Here is a 17,308-nt window from a genome sequence, read left to right as displayed (position 1 = left end):
CCCGGTATCGCTACTGACTCAGTGTGGTTTTGACCGGTCTTCATCCACGTGGCAGAATTTCTCTCTCCTACCTTGTTCCTTCTCACAATGGCTTATTGAGGCATTTCATTGAACACCTTGCATGCACTGCGTGTGCCGTCCACGGCCGAACCATCGCAAGTCCCTCTAGCCAGCCACGATACCTCTGCTCTACCTAGTCGGCCACCACGAGCTTTGCTGCACCTCGTCAGACATCGCAGCCCCGCTCTACCTCGCCGGACACCACGACCCACGACCACTCCCGCTTCATGATGTACGAGGATGAAGGCAAGCAGGCAGCGTCACCATGGTGGCCGCGGAAGATGAAGGCAAGCCACGCGGGCAGTGGCTCCACCTCATGTACGCTCGCCCTCGACCTACTCTTCTCCACTGCCGGGGAGCACGTCATCTGGGGTGCGCGGGCTAGGAAGCCCATTCTAGGGCTGGCGCGCGAGGGCCGAAGAGAAGCTGAAGAGCGCGTCGGGTGTCTCCATCCGGTGCTCAGCCTCAGCAGTCAGCACCATGAGCATGCTGGACGGGGTGGCGGCGCTCCCGTACAGCGACTACGGAGCACACGTACAACATGTACACAGCCAAAAAAGGGACGAGGCAGCGTCGCCCATGTACACCATATACACGTACACAATATACGCTCCCGTACAGCGTCCTTAAGCACTAGGGATAAAAACTAACGGGACGAGGCAGCACCGCGGCATGCTGACTTGCACCATCCTGAGTTGCGGCTTCCTTTTGGCCCAAGGGAAGCAGCACACCGGAGTTCCTATGCGCCGCTCGTTGCGGCGAATTGCCGAGCGGACGCACTGGCGCGACTCCAGCTGGGCCGGCCCATTAGCGTAACACAATGAAAAATCCTCAAAAGGTGTGCTCGAGGGAGGGATCGAACCAGGGACCTGTTGTTGCTCATGCAAGAGCCTAGCCGACGGGATATATGAGCTTCTTGGTTTGCAATGGCGCGCGAAACTAAAGGTAATACAGATCCGAGCATTATTTGGAAATATGTTTTTTTAAGTGAACACCTTTCAACTTTGAGAAGAAGAAAAAAAGCTCGAACATTTATTGAATATCAGAACAAATTTTTGATAAACTGAACACTTTTTTGAAAATCACGAACATTATTGAATATGTGAACAAATTTGTGTTAAAAGTGACATTTTTTTAAACTCTGAACAATAATTTGGAAATGCGAATAGTTTTGGAATCCGTCAACAATTTTTGAAACAAGAACATCTTTTCAAACTCAGAACAAAAATTAGAAAATGATTTTTTTAATTTTCGAACATCTTTTGAGAAATATGAGCAGTTTTATCAAATCAGGAACATTTTTTAGAACTGTGAAATATACTAAAAAGGAAAAAAGGAACAGGAGAAAATAAGCAGAAAAACAAGAAAAGAAGATGAACATTGTTTAAACTCCCAAAATTCGAACATTTTTTTAAACTCCCAAAAAAATTTGAACATTGTTTAGCATTTTTTTAAAAATTCGAACATTTTTTAAACTCCCAAAAAATTTAGAAAAAAGACACATTGTTCAAAATTGCGAATTTCTTTGAAATAGAAACAATTTTTAAAACCACTGAACAAAATTGGAAAACACGAACATTTTTCTTAAATTTGCGAATGAATTTTGAAAGAGGAACATTTTTTCAAACTCCTAAACAAAATTTGAAAAGATGAACATCTTTTAAATTTTGTGAACAAAATTTTAGATCTATGAATATTTTGAATTTGTGAACAAAATTTGAGAACTCGAATAAATTTTTGAAAGAAAGGAATTTAGATAGCACGAACATTTTTTAAAATTGAAGAACAAATTTGAAAATTTAGAAACTTTTAAAGATCTCAAACAAGTTCAGAAATTCGAACATTTTTTCAATACCTGAACAATATTTTTAAAACCGGAACATATTTTTTAAAATTTGAAAATATTTCAATAAGCGAACTTTTTTTTAAACTTCGAATATTTTTGTAAAGAACGAATATCTTTTACATGCAAGCAAAATTTGAATATTTTGAACATTTTTAAAATTATGAAAAATGAAAAAGTGAAGACAAGGAAAAATAAAGAAAAGAAACAGAAAGAAAAAAAGGTGAAAAAGAAGACTTGAAAAAGTAGAAAAGGAAAATATAGAGAAGAAAAAATAAACAGGAAAAAGGGAAACGGAAAACAAAAAAGAAACAGAAAAAAAGTGTTAGGAAGCTCTTCGCAAAACCGGAAAAAACCGGCTGGGAACAAAGGAAAAGTTTCCTAAAACCTGAATTGTCGAAACATTTTACGGGCCGGCCCACACGCGAACCCTCCATCGATCTTCCTGTGCGTCCGCCCGACAACTTGCCGCAGCGAGCGGCAAATAGGGTATTCCTGGCGCACGTGCGGGAGCAGCCAGCACGGCCCGGCACACGGCCCCGTCGATGGAGGAGGCCAAGATGGGCGACTGCACAGGGCCCCCAAATTACTAGGTACTCTAGGTTTAGATGATTTAATCCACCAGCGGCTAACCAAACAAAGACCTAAGAAAGCGTACAAGGAGCCCACTCAGCGGCAAAGCCAGCCCACGAGTTCTCCCCGTACGTCTATCGATCGGGCATGTTTCCGTCGTCGATTGCTAACCCTAAACACAACACGCCCATCGGTTCGCTTCCGCCAATCGCCCAGGAAGCCGTCGTCTGCCTTTCGTCGATCGGTGATCGCGGATCATCGGCGACCACTCCATGGGTGCCCCTAGTCCTCCACCACTAGTCTACTAGGTATAGATGTCTCGTCTGCTTAAGCCCATCCCTCTCTTTGATTACTAGTATTACTTCCTCCGTCCGAAAATACTTGTCATCAAAATAGCTAAAAGGAGATGTATCTAAAACTGAAATATGTCTAGATATATTCCTTTTTATTCATTTTGATGACAAGTATTTTCGAATGGAGGGAATACTTGATTAAGCTTGATCTCTCAGATGCTAAGCTAGGAGTAGCCGAGTAGGTCAATATTATTTGTCCATGGGGCGATGTTGATACTCCAGGGTCCAGGCTAGCGCTAAGTTAGGTTGCTAGGGGCCCAATTAGGACGAAATTGAGTTTGTTCATGAATCTTCGTCATGAAATTATTTGTCAACAAAGCTAGGTATTTTTTGCGGGTAAACCTAGCTAGGTTAGGAGTAATATGGAATTAAGTTTGTTCCTGATCGTTGGCAATATGATTCTTCTCTTTTGAAATTTTAGGCCCTATTTTGATTTTCACCCCGGGGCCCCGAATTTCTGGAGATGGCCCTGCCGGCACACACAGTACGTGCTAGTGTTTGATGAACTGTCTCAGTAAGCCAATGTGAGGAGGAAGGTAGGAGAGAGAAATACCACCACATAGACAAAGATTGGTCAAAACCGCACTGAGTCAGCAGCAATACTGGGTCAACCGAGACAAGGGACTAAACTTGTCCGGTTTCAAGTGTTGGCGGTGCAAGTTGTCCAATTTTAAACTTGAGGGACTAAATCTAGACTTCACCAAAAGTTAAGGGATAAAAAATACTCCCTAATTTAATTCAATCCGAGAGGGGAGCTATGAATAAATATATTTTAAAATATCACAAGTATCCGCAGGTAGGACCTCTTTTAGAGTTTGGCACGGGGCCTTAGATTTTGCCGGTCTGGCCCTGAAGAAATCTATCTCGCAACCACCAATGGCAGCTTGGGTTTCTCAAAAAAAAAAAAAAAACAATGGCAGCTTGAAGGAGGGCGGCAACGATGGTGGAGTCGAAGGTGATGAAGAGCGGAAAGGCAAGGTGCAAATGCTCCTGCAGCATTCATCTTCAAATTCCAGCCCCATGGCGTTCCCGCAGCCGAGGAACAATCGCAGCACAACTTGGCCGGACTTGACGTGTGGAGGCTCATGGTACTCCGATGGGAGTGGGAATGTGGGCGTGGTGGTTGACGGCGGTGAGCCATGGCCAACCAGAGAGAGAGCTGGACGGTGGAGGTAGGGTCTGTCGAGGGGAGAGGAATCAATAGATCATTTGCAATGGATTCAAATAAGCAAGAGTTGAGGATCAGCCAGGATGAGCAAAGGTATCCAAAACATCAACGAGGCTCACTTCCGTGTTTCAGCTCTTTCCAATTGCAGATTTGATCAGTACATTGCCCATTTCACCAAAGTTGCCCTCCCTGTTTCTATGTGCTCACATATACGCAGATATACTGTAGCACTAGCGTCCTCCATTGCAATCAACAACACGGCCCAGAGAGCAAAATTTTTTTTCGAAACGGAGGCAAAGATTGCCTCATTTATTAATTAAGCAGAAGAGAATTGCCCAATTAATTACGAAAAATTGGGCAAAAACCGAAACAACAAGGGCCAAGCCCATCCCAAAGACTAACACACACAGGGCAAAGCCCACCCATAAACAACATCGATGACAACCACGTCGCCCACACGACACGAGGTCCATGCCCTCGAAGCTGCAACTCTCCCGAGGCCGCCGCCTCGACATCCACTGCTCCGTTGCGCCCTGCGCACTCAACCGACACCGCCTTCCGGGGCCGCCGCCCCGACATGCCACCGCTCACCCTCGAGCAGCAACGCCGCACGATACAGCAACCCGCAGCCCACACTGCTCAGGACAACCGCACGCAGACCACGAACGTCGCACCACATACGGGGCCGCCGCCCCGACATGCCTCCACTCGCCCTCGAGCAGCAACGCCGCACAATACAGCTACCCGCAGCCCATGCTGCACAGGACAACTGCACGCAGACCACGAACGCCGCACCACATCCGGGGCCGCCGCCCCGACGTAAAGTCAGACCGCCCTCTCTGGGTCGCATCGACCAGGCCGACGACCTCGCTACCCACGTAGCACCAAGTCGCCACCGAAACAATACACAACTGCGACTCTGCCCCATAGAGCCACTGTTGCATCGCTATCCGAGGTCGCCGCCTCGGCGTAAATCCATCGTCCGGAGCCGCCGCCCCGGCCTCCATCACCCCGACAACGACGCAACTCTGCACCACTGCCATGAGACCACCACTCCACAAAGGTCATTGCTTCCAAGGCGGTGCCTCCAAGAAGGTAACGACGTAATTGCCGTCGCCGCCCGCTCCAATGGAGCTTGGGTTTTCATCCGGAAACACCAGACAGTTGCGGCAGCAGATGGACGTAGCTCCGCGATGTGCCTTCAGGAAGGAATGCAATGCTCAAGAACATCGCCAACACCGGCACCGAAGAAGGTGCAAGACTTTCGCCTGGAGGATCTACTCCACCGCCGGGCCTCACAGGAAGCGAACGGCATAGGAACATAGCAAGTTGTGCCGAGGACATCGTTGCCAACCACCAGCCCTCAACACGCCGCAGCAGAGCGCCATGTCAGATCCGCGCACCCCCAGCCACCTCCAGCCCAAGCTGCTGCTCTGTTGCAGCTCACCATCACCAGAACCCCCACCGATGCGGCACCGTCGTCCAGAAAACTGCGCCTCACCGCCACCACCGCAGCTCCCCGGGCCGAGGGAAGGGACCCCAGGCACCCAGCGCGCCCTACAGCCGCAGCCCGCCGGAGCGCCGCCACCGCAGCTTGCCGGAGCACCTCCATCGCCAGATCTGGGCGCCCGGGCGCCAGATCGACGACGGCCGGCCTCAGCGCCGCCCCGCCCGCGCCCGCGGCGCACCTCGCCGGCGAACCAGAGCCAAGCCGCCAGATCCGCGCGACAGGAGGCCACCGCGCCCGCCCCAGCTAGCTCCACGCCTCCGTGCACAAGCACGCCCAGAGCACCCACCGAGGCAGCCGGCCAGCGCCGTCTAACTCCAAACGGGAGGAGGAGAAGGCCCTGCCGCCGCCGCGCCGCGCGGGCTTTGCCCGGCCACGCCTGCCGGCGGCGGCGAGGGGAGGAAGGGCGGCGGGGTGTGGCCTGGGCGGCGGCTAGGGTGCACTCCTGGCCGCCCGCGGGAGCGGCCGGGGAGCGCTTTTCTTGTATCTGCAGGATTAGAGCAATATTTTTGGGTCAATGCATGAAAGGAAGAAATAATGCGACACTGCATTTATCCAACAAGTGCTAACATTTGCAACAGCGCATTGCAAGCCATCGGAAATAAATAGATTGGGTGTTCAGCATTCTTCGGCATTACAAACCACCGGAAACACACAGTTTCAGTGTTCGTGGTTTCACAGACAGAACTACTTATTACGGTGCGTTTGATAAAACATGAATTCGATGGGAACAGATAAAAACCAGTGTTTCCATTTCAGTCGCTAACCACTTCAGCTTGTGCTTCTTCGGGTTCTCTAACAACTCCCATTGTTAGCACGTAGCCTGGTGTTTGAGAGTTTAGCAAACAGATTAGAAGCACATAGCGATGTTTTGCAAACAAAACGATGTAATTGTGAGAACGACTTGATTTACCTCCAATACGTGCGCGCGGAGTGTGCTGAACCTTGTCCCAATTTGGATCTCCAATTATTTTGCACGAACCCATCAACACATCATTGCATGCATGGACTCGAAAGTCCTGAAGTGACTGCGGCAGTGTTGGAAGCGACCGAATATTACTACAGCAGCGGATACTCAGCTCATGCAGTGACCGAAGGTGCTCCATACAATCTGGCAAGGAGACCCAGCTGCAGAACTGGATACTGAGCACACGGAGGTGACTGACGAACCCACGAAGTTCTGGACCCAGTTCTTGGCTGCATCCACTGAACTTGAGATTTTTCAAGTACTTTGGGCCACCGTTGTCCTCACCATCCATCCAGCTTGGATACCTCAGACCTATGTAACCTTCGATTGTCAATTCATCGAGATACTTGGGTGGGCAAAGACCCTCTAGTACCTCTGTCTCAACTTCTGCACTCGCTACACCATCCCACTGCAGTACCAGTTTTCTGAGCCCGCCCTTATCAGCCAGATTGGCTTCAAGAGCTTCCGCCTTGCTTTCAATGTTTTCGATGCCACAAATGCACAGTTCGCCACCAAGCTTGTTTAGGTTCCCCAGTTGCTTTAACTGGTACCCTTGTTCCTTCCTTACCATGAACCTTCCCAACGTTTGCAGTGATGTCAGCCTGTCAATGCTTCCAATTTTCAGATCTTTAGAATAGATTACATGCCGCAAGTTGATGAGGTCACACCAATCTTCAGAAGAGGTTAACAGCAAATTACCACCAAAATGTAGGACCTGCATGTGGTAAAAGCTTGCTCAAAGTGCCTGGTAAAACAAGCCTCATAGACAGCAATTGACTCTCTTTAGTCCGAAAAGCAAGATATCGTAGATGCCTTAACTGACCAACTGATGCTGGGACTGACAACATCTTTTGTCCGTAATCTGCACTGATAGCTATGCTAAGCACCCGCAACTTCTTTAGCCTCACAAACATATGCTCCAAAACTTTCTTCTCAACTGGTGCAGCCCATACACTATCAATGATGAGAGTGCGTAAGCTTTTCAGTTTACATATCTTCTCAGTAATCAATGCTGCATCATAGGTCTGAACAAAAACATGTTGAACGTCTGGAGGAACATCTACTGCAGAGCCTTCAATTATCCATTCTAATTTCTTATAACAAAAGTCATGCTTTATTAACTTCGCATGGTTTTCGATCCTGAGATGATCCCTTCCGGCCACCTTCTCCGCTAAATCACGCAGCAGGTCATGTACTATATAGTAGTCATTTTGATCCCTTACTCCAATTTGCAGAAATGAGGCTGACACTAGTTGATCAAAGTATTCCTGGCAAATATTTTCCGTATCCTCCCCTTGATTAGCACTTCTAGCAAACCCTGCTGCAGCCCACAGTTTAACCAACTCATCTCGTTTCAAGCAACGACTCCGAGGGAAAATACTGCAGTAAACAAAGCATCGCCTGACCTGCTCATCAAGATGTCGGTAGCTCCACCAAAGAGCTCCCATCGTCTCGTTAAGAATGTCCCCATCTCGAACACCTAACCAGAAATCAACATTTGTTCTTGTACGCAGTTGTCCACCCACTGTTCTGGCTGCTAGAGGTGATCCCTTCAGCTTTTTTGCAATCTCTTTCCCGATGTCTTCAAGTGTTCTTCGAACACCATCATCAATGGGTACACTGGGAAGTGCATAATGCATGAATAACTTCAGGAAGACATCTTCATCTAGGGCAGGAATGAGAATGCGTCACTGCTCTTCAGCACCTAGAGCTATCAATGCATCTTCAGTTCGACTAGTCAAGAGGATCTTGCTTCCTGCCTCTCCAGCGTTCAGTGGTGTAAGTATCTTTTGCAGCTTCTCATACTGCACATCATCTCCATTACTGTACCAAACATCATCTAGTACCAAGAGGAACCGTTTTCCTTGCAGTTCATTCTTCAAATTAACTTCTAAGATGTCAGGATTATCGAAATGAGGGCACGGAGTCCCTCTAGCTGCGTTAAACATCATCTTGAAAATGGTATCCACACTAAAACTCTGAGTAACATGAACCCACATAACAAGGTCAAAATGACCATCCTTTTTCTCTTGCTTATCCTTTTTCTCACGGTCACAAACAAGTTGTGCAAGGGTTGACTTCCCAGAACCACCGATGCCATGAATGCCAATTACAGAATAACGCAGAGTACTATTGGTGCCAGGAAGACCATCTTGTTCCGTCTCATGAAGCATTGCAGCAATCTTATCACAATCTTCACCTCGTCCAATTACCACTAATGGAGGCGTCGCAGTAGTGACTGCACCTCGTGAGCTAGCAGCAACAGCATGGCTCCGGTTAGCGTTTATTATGCTTGGCAAGTTCATCTTTTCCAAAATTCCGCATGTATCATTTATGACCTTTTCTATTTTGTCTAGGCTCTGCTTCAACTTAGTTTTTGCCATACCACTCTTCTGGAAAAAAATAGCAAGTGAGGATTCGACGAATAAGAAAACAGAAGCCCACACTAATAAACTGAAGGAAATCCAAATTTTAGCTTGATTTGCACTAAATCTAGTCAAGGTTACATCTGGTCTCTAGAGGAGACGAACAGAACTTTTAGGACTTAATTGACGATATTAAGAATACTATGGACAGAGTTCAATTAGTACTAGTGGTGTATATGAAGATTTTGCTTGTCCTTAAGCAAGTCATTATGTTGCTTTTTCAAGGAAGGTTATGGTTGCTAAGTTGTAAAGCCAGTGTGCCACAAATAAACCAGAAAATTGAGGTTGCGATGGTATTCTTAGAAATTCTCAGATCTTTCCATGTAATATTTTTGCAGAAAAACTTATAGGCCGGAAAGAAATAAAAACGCATAGAGGCAGGAAATGACCTGATCTTTTAGGGGGAAGCTCGGCACGGCAGATTGGAGCTTCTTCTTCACCCAATCCCTCTTACGTAGAGACACGTCGCTGTCTGGCTTCATCTTATTATCTTTGATCTGCTTCTTAAGACGGTGATATTCAACATCATCCAATATTTCTTCAGCTTCATAAAAAGCAGACTTAAGATCCTCGAACAGCTGCTGGAGACGACCCCTGTGACGACTCTCATCCACCATTTCCATCACCTGCTCCAGCAGTAAAATCTTTGTCTCAAGTTCCTTCAGCTTCTTCGATGCGTCAAAGCCTAGGTAGGGGGAAGCTTTCTTGAAAAGCTCAGAGATGATGGGCGAGGCAACCCACCCTGCAGCTTTCATGCCCCATCCTATCCCGGCAGCAACTGTCAATGGTTCCACCATTAGAAGCTTCAAGTTGTTCAGTGATTCGCTGAAAAATGTACCAATGGTAAGTTCCTGAAATAAAGAATGCAGGGAAAAACACATGTCCTACACCATCAGTAGATTGAAGAATACCACAAAAAATATATAATGGCCTATATGAACAGAGGCACTTGTGATTTATAGACTGCCTATACAAACAGATCAGGAAATCTGAAGGAGAGTTCAGCTATTTTTAGAAGAGAAAAAAACAAGCGAAAACTGAAACCATATCAGGTGACCTGATCCAGATTTCTCATACAGAGATATGTAGTATTAATAATACACAAGGATCAGACTCGCATATAGATAAAATGAGACGAACTCACGAACACAGTACTATGCTTTGCACATTGTCACGGTAACCAAATAAAGTCGACAAAAATGGCACTGTCTACCTGACTATATGCGTCCTCTTGGCTGGGAAATAATAGATCTAGGAGCCAAAATATTTGGCCCTAATGCAGAAAGATAGAGCTTGGAAACTAAAATGGAGCCCTCCTGACAACTACGTAATTTGATCCGGATACATCACGGAGTAGCACTCAACAACAGAGTCTGGCGATAAATTGCCTTCCGCTTGGATTTGGAATGCCTTTGCAGTGTTCTGCAAGTTCCTCTTCACCAAGTAATCACGGAGGTCCACATCCAACCTGCTTAACCAGAGATACGCAAGGCAAACATTAGTTCCATAGTCCATATCAATATATCAAGGTTAATTTGATGAAGGGAGGGGAAAACTTTAAAGAAATCTTCTCATGTAAAATTTACTCCACAAATAAAGGATACTTTTGCATGCAAGCACCAGAAACAACATGTGGTGTTAACAAGAAATGGAGGAAGAATAGAGAGATAAGATGAGCATTTGAAGCACTGAACTAAAGATGCAAAGCCAGGTTGCAACCTTTGCTCGTATGAAGCACGCAGCAGCTATAATCATCTATCTGCGTATATGCCATATATGCAGTAAATTTCTGAATAATTGCCGGGCATCTTTTTTTTCCTGACTTTTAAAAATATTGTTATCCCACTCGTCCTAGCAAACACAAGAGCTCATATATCATGCCTACTTGGAAAGAACAAAATAGGTAGTCCAGCATAACACGAACGAGCAGCATCAGCACGTGAGTGTGACATGAGTGTCTTCTTATGAGTCCAGCCCCACAGCCCCACAAGGAAGCTTCAGGTTTGGGGCTGAACTACAGACTAGAGCTAGATGCACAGGTTTCCCCGCGAAATGAAGGGGATTCCGGCCTGGTTGGGGTTGGGATTAAGTAAACAAGGCCTCAGTGGATCATCACGTATAATGCGCATGGAAATCACATGGGAAAGCATACGCTGGAGTGGATCTAGAGGCATTACCTAGGCGAGAATCGAGTCCGGCGGCTGCAGGTCGGGGCAGGCGCTCGGCTGACAGACGGAAGACGCGGTCGATTCCGTGGGAGGAGGAGGTCGGGGACGGCGTGCAGCGGCTGGAGGAGGTCGCTGGAGTCGCCGTGCCTCGATTTCCGGCGGCGGCGCCGGAAACGGCGAAGGTGCGCTTTGGGTCGAAACCCTAGCTCGGTGGCTGGAGGTGGAGGAGACTGCTGCTGGAGTCGGCCGAGCGACTGGGGTGGCGACCGGCGACTGACGAGTGAAGCGCGTCCTCAATTATTGGTTAGGGCAACTCTACCAGATTCCTCGCATTGGGATCGTCATAAAAAGCATGGGTACATTGCAACACGTTTTTCTTTGAACCCCTAAAAAATGATGCTTACAAGATTTAATTTCTTTTGATGTTTTTATATGAATATGCATGCATGTACTCTGAGTACTTGCGATATTTCGTTCAATAATACGTTGTATTATATGCTACACCAAAAGTACAAAATTTCGGCCAATAAATGAAAAAAAACAAGCTCATTTTTTGCATGTATTCCCTCCGTTCCTAAATACTACCTCTCTCTCAGTTTACAGGGCGTGTGCGTATTTTTAGGTCGTCAATTTGACCAACCTAATACAAGTCATATATTATAAAAAATATACCAATATAAACTTTGAAGTTTATACTTTCAAAAGGTATAATTTTTATGTTATATAGTTTATATTAGGATGATAAAATTGATAACCTAGGTATACGCGCAAGACTTGTAAACTGAAACGGAGGTAGTATAAGACTTTGTAGAGATTTCATTATGAATCACATACGGATGGATATATATATATATATATATATATATATATATATATATATATATATATATATATATATATATATGCATTTTAAGTGTAGATTTATTCATTTTGTTCCGTATATAGTCCACCTAGTGGAATTTCTACAATGACTTATATTTAGGAGCGGATGAAGTATTTATCTTTTTTTATCTCCTAGTACATGCAAGCACGTATATTGACGAAAATTTGGCCCAATATACTACACTATTGTACATGCATTCAAATGCTTGATTAACATTTTTCAAATACAAAATTAATATTTTTTTATTACATGGTCAAATTACTTATATGCATACTTAATATTTTTTACATGCTTGACTAACATTTTTTGAAATGCATGATTAAAAAATTGAATAATGATAAACATTTTTTGAAATGCATGATTAAAAAAATGAATAATGATAAACATTTTTCTATATACATTTAATATATTTGAAATGTGTGATTAACAGTTTTCAAGTACAAGTTCAACATTTTTTGGATACAATACAAGATTAACATTTTTTTAGTACATGGTCAACAATTTTTTATACACATTTAAGATTTTTCAAATGCTTGATTAACATTTTTATATACTTTTATACATTTTTTTAAATGCTTGATTTCAAGCTCTTTAACACATGATCAACTTTTTTCACACACATTGTATATATTTTTACGAGATATGTAACGTCCGAACGTTCGGATCTTGGGAATAGATCCGAACGACGGTTTTGCCGCACGATCATTCGGTAACTGCCCTTTTTTCGCTATATCTTGGGAAACTCCCGTGATTTTCTCGCACGAGCATTCCGTAACTGCCTTTTTTTGCTATATCTTTAGAAACTCCCATTTTTTCTCCCTATATTCGTCAACCATTTTTTTTTTGCGATCTAAAACTCCCATTTTTTATACACATTTAAGATTTTTCAAATGCTTGATTAACATTTTTATATACTTTTATACATTTTTTTAAATGCTTGATTTCAAGCTCTTTAACACATGATCAACTTTTTTCACACACATTGTATATATTTTTACGAGATATGTAACGTCCGAACGTTCGGATCTTGGGAATAGATCCGAACGACGGTTTTGCCGCACGATCATTCGGTAACTGCCCTTTTTTCGCTATATCTTGGGAAACTCCCGTGATTTTCTCGCACGAGCATTCCGTAACTGCCTTTTTTTGCTATATCTTTAGAAACTCCCATTTTTTCTCCCTATATTCGTCAACCATTTTTTTTTGCGATCTAAAAAATAATTGCGCACAGCTGCTGCAATCGAACTTGGGTCTGCTAGCTTTTGTAAGATGCCGATGACCAACTCACCTAATACCACTTTCACGTCTTTTAATTGGAAAAATGCCTAGATGACCTTTTTTAAACCCCATGACAGCAAAAGAAAAGTTGTTTCTTTATTGCTTGTTGGCCTTGTCTAGTACTCCCTCCGTCCGAAAATACTTGTCATCAAAATGGATAAAAATGGATGTATCTAAAACTAAAAGACGTCTAGATACATCTCCTTTTATCCATTTTGATGACAAGTATTTTCAGACGAAGGGAGTACATCATTTCGTACGAGATTATACGTTGCGGAATTAGGCATACATACAAACATTTTTGTTGGTAACTTTGACCCGAGGAAAAACAAGTTGTTGAAAGCATGCCCTTGGTAAGTTCTATTTAAATATCACGGTATTTTACGCACCGCGGGCCTTAATAACTTACGTAAAAACACTACGGTAACTTTGACCCGGGATGAAAATTTGTTTTGGAACATAACACAGTACCCCGATCCTGGTAACTTTGGCGCCGGGGGGAGGCATGGGTGGTTGATGAAATATCCCCTTGTAACTTTTATGCGAATAGCATGGTAACCCACACATCGCAGATCTGATAACTTATGTACCTCGGTCCTAATAACTTTGGCATTTGGGGGGGGGGGGGGGGGGGTTGACAAAATATCCTCCAGTAAGTTTTTGTGCGAACGACATGGTAATTCACACATCCAGACCTGATAACTTATGTTCCTCGGTCCTGATAATTTTGGTGAGGGAGGTGATAAAATACACACACAGTAACTTTAATGTTAATAGCATGGTAACTCACACATCGCATACCTGATAAGTTATGTACCCTGGTCCTGGTAACTTTGGCACCGGGCGAGGGGGGGGGGCAGGGTGGTTGTTGAAATATCCCCTGGTAACTTTTATGTGAATAGCATGGTAACTCACATATCAAAGACCTGATAATTTATGTACCTCGGTGCTGATAACTTTAGCGGGGGGAGGGGTTGATGAAATATCCCCCCGGTAGCTCTTTACGTGAATAGCTTGGTAACTCACACATCGCAGACCTGATAACTTATGAGCCTCTGTCCTGATTACTTTGACGAGGGGGTTGTTTAAAAACATACACTCAAAAACTTCCATGTAAATAGTTTGATATTATATCCATCGTATACATGATAACTCACGCGCAAACACCACGGTAACTTTAACCCGAGCTGATAAGAAGGTTAGAGAAACCAGGTTTATGCACAACATGGTAACATATGTAGCACATACGTCATAACTTACTTGGCCTAGAAGTGGTAACTTTTGATCTGACAAAAGTCGTCCGAACATATCAACATGTGATCTAGTTTTGAAACTCTTGTCATGACGGATTTTTTATGTGAAAATGATTTTTCGATCGGACCGGCGATTTGAGCTAACATTTGGAAGTTTTGAAATAGGGGAAAATCTACGATTACATCAGCTACTGTGTCTTCTACTTCATTTGCACATGGAAAGAAGGTTGCGGGATCATTTTTATGCTCGGTAATTCCTATATAACAAGATGTAACTTAGTTATCACTGACGTGATAACTTACTTAATGTGGGCCTGGTAACTTTTGACTCTAAAAAAAGTTGTTAAAACATATCAATATGGGATCTAGTTTTGAAGGTCTCGTTGTGACAAATCTTTCATGTGAAAACATTTTTTCAATTGGACTGACGGTTTGAGTTACAAAACATTTTAAAGTTTTGAAATATGGGGGAATTTAGGATGACATCAGCTATCATGTCCTCTAGTTCATTTGCATGTGGGGAGAAGGTTGGTTGATCTTGTTTATGCCCCGGTAATTTCTATATAAACAAGATGATAACTTATGAACCAAAGACGTGATAACTTACTTAGTGTGGGCCTGATAACTTTTGACTAAAAAAAAGTCATCGGAACATATCAATATGGGATCTAATTTCAAAGGTCTCCTCGCGACGAATCTTTTATGTGAAAATGATTTTTCAATCTGAGCGGCGGTTTGAACTAGAAAACATTTTGAAGTTTTAAAAAAAGGAATCTAAGATGACATCAGCTTTTCATCTTCTAGTGCATGTATGCATGTAATTAGAGGAAGAAGTGCACGTGAAAGCAAAACTAGTCATTCTAATGCATGTATGCATGTAATTAGAGTGAAATAAGGATCGTTCTTGCCTATTGCTAAAATCCAAACATTTGGTACTTATAAAAGTCCATATTTTTAATATAATTTTTGTAAACTTGAAAAATATTTTCTCTATGCATATTTAACATTTTTTAAATGTTTTGTTAAGGTTTTCTAAATGTTTCATGTAAAGTGCTATTTGTAATATATATTTTCAGAACATTTGGAAGTATAAACGAAAATAAAAAAGATATCATAAAACATGAGAAAAATATATATACGAGGTCGTGGCCTCCCGCGCGCATGGGCCGGCCCTCTGGCGCTGCCTCGACGCGAGGCTTCCCAACGTCTCGCTATAAGAGAGATATTGGGGCGCCCTGCATAAAAGCTGACTCCGGCGAAATCACTAACTAAGGGGTACCCTTTGCAACAACTTGAGAGTTTTTTTCCCTATGTTTGTCTATTGAAAACGTTTTACTTCTTGAATCGTGCGTCCAAATCCAAACCATTTTCACCGCTGGATTCTTGCGTCGAGACCTTTGAAACTAGATCGCATCTTAATATGTTTCAACAAAAAAAATTACGGAAAAAACAGAGATGAAAACCAGAGCCGGAAACATGAGCTTTTTCACTTTTTTCACGGAAGTAAATGTGTGCTTCGCGTGGAAGCAAAAAAATGTTTTTCTTCTTTTACAAAAGGTACGGATGTGCTTCTCGCGAAAGCAAATTGTGCTTGTCGTGGATGAAAAAAACATGTTTTTTTTTCATTTCTGATAGGCACAGTTATGCTTCTCACGGAAGCAAATCTGTGTCTCCACGAGTAGCAAATTTGTGCTTCTCGTAGAAGAAAAAAACATGTTTTTTCAAGAGGCACAACAATGCTTCTTGCCAAAACAAATTAATGCATTCACGAGAAACAAATCTATGCTTTGTATGGAATTAAAAGAAATTATGTTTGTTTCTTTTTCCAAGAGGTACAGTTGTGCTTCTTGCTGATTCAATCAGCGCTTTCACGAGAAGCAAATTTGTGCTTCTTGTGAAAGCAAAAAAATATGTTTTTTTTCTTTCCAAGATGTACGGCTGTGCTTCTCGCGAAAATAAATTTGTGCCTCCACAAGAAGAAAATATGTGATTCTCATGGAAGCACAATTTTTTTCACGCCCAAAAAAAATCAATATTTTCTCTCTCCAAACCTAGAGAAAAACAAAAAGGCAAAAAAATACTCAGAGAAAACCATCTAAACCCCAAAAATACGTATAGAAAAATAAAAAATAACATCCCGAGGAAGCATCCAGCGCATGACACATGGTGGCGGCTGGAGAATCAAAATGCACAGAACCACCACTTTTGTGTCACAACTCACGAAAAACCACAACTTTACAACAATGTGATACTTTGCACCGAACCGAAGAATTGACATTGGCAAAGAACACTGAACCAAATTCTGAACGCGTTTTGACAGAATTCAATTGGGAGCATATACTCAAAATGTCTGGGTATAATAATCACTTGATTCAATTGGGAGTTAATCTTCCAGATGATTGCATCATTGACAGAATTCTCCAATCACTGCCACCAAGCTACAAGAGCTTCGTGATGAACTATAATATGCAAGGGATGAATAAGACTATTCCCGAGCTCTTCGCAATGCTGAAAGCTGCGGAGGTAGAAATCAAGAAGGAGCATCAAGTGTTGATGGTCAAAAAGATCACTAGTTTCAAGAAAAAGGGCAAAGGGAAGAAGAAGGGGATCTTCAAAAAGAACGGCAAGCAAGTTGCTCTCAAGAGAAGAAACCCAAACCTGGACCTAAGCCTGAAACTGAGTGCTTCTATTACAAGCAGACTGGTCACTGGAAGCGGAACTGCCCCAAGTATTTGGCGGATAAGAAGGATGGCAATGTGAACAAAGGTATATGTGATGTACATGTTATTGATGTGTACCTTACTAATGCTCGCAGTAGCACCTGGGTAT

General features: G+C 43.4%; 1 pseudogene; it reads right to left on the bottom strand.

Moving 5' to 3' along the window:
* Positions 1–6,070: 6,070 nt before the first annotated feature.
* LOC123190949 (putative disease resistance RPP13-like protein 1) lies at positions 6,071–11,367 on the bottom strand (annotated as a pseudogene).
* Positions 11,368–17,308: the final 5,941 nt, after the last annotated feature.

The sequence above is a fragment of the Triticum aestivum genome, chromosome 2A (assembly GCF_018294505.1).
Source record: "Triticum aestivum cultivar Chinese Spring chromosome 2A, IWGSC CS RefSeq v2.1, whole genome shotgun sequence".
Taxonomy (NCBI): domain Eukaryota; kingdom Viridiplantae; phylum Streptophyta; class Magnoliopsida; order Poales; family Poaceae; genus Triticum; species Triticum aestivum.
The sequence above is the reverse complement of the archived record's forward strand: the minus strand, read 5'-3'. Positions and strand labels throughout refer to the sequence as shown.